At 49.7% G+C, this 561-nt stretch overlaps 1 protein-coding gene across 1 annotated transcript in view; it reads right to left on the minus strand.

Moving 5' to 3' along the window:
- LOC109971395 (uncharacterized) overlaps positions 1-561 on the minus strand; it is a 56,497-nt gene that overhangs the window by 20,504 nt on the left and 35,432 nt on the right. The window lies entirely within an intron of this gene.

The following is a 561-nucleotide window of genomic DNA, read 5'->3' on the forward strand; positions in this document are numbered from 1 at the left end:
CTGCCAATCTCCCTCGGTCTGGAGCTCCATGCAAGATCTCACCTCGTGGAGTTTCAATGATAATGAGAACGGTGAGGAATCAGCCCAGAACTACTCGGGAGGAACTTGTCAATGATCTCAAGGCAGCTGTGACCATAGTCACCCAAAAAACAGTTGGTAACACACTACGCCGTGAAGGACTGAAATCCTGCTGTGCCCGCAAGGTCCCCCTGCTCAAGAAAGCACATCTACAGGCCCATTTGAATTTTGCCACTGAACATCTGACTGATTCAGAGGAAGACTGGTTGAAAATGTTATGGTCAGATGAGACCAAAATCGAGCTCTTTGGCATCAACTCAACTCGCCGTGTTTGGAGGAGGAGGAATGCTGCCTATGACTCCAAAAACACCGTCCCCACCGTCAAATATGGAGGTGGAAACGTTATGCTTTGGGGTTGTTTTTCTGCCAAGGGGACAGGACAATTTTGCACCGCATCAAAGGGAGCATGGATGGGGCCATGTACCGTCAAATCTTGGGTGAGAACCTCCTTCCCTCAGTCAGGGCATTGAAAATGGGTCGTGG

Source organism: Monopterus albus, unplaced genomic scaffold, assembly GCF_001952655.1.
Source record: "Monopterus albus unplaced genomic scaffold, M_albus_1.0 scaffold223.1, whole genome shotgun sequence".
Lineage (NCBI taxonomy): Eukaryota > Metazoa > Chordata > Actinopteri > Synbranchiformes > Synbranchidae > Monopterus > Monopterus albus.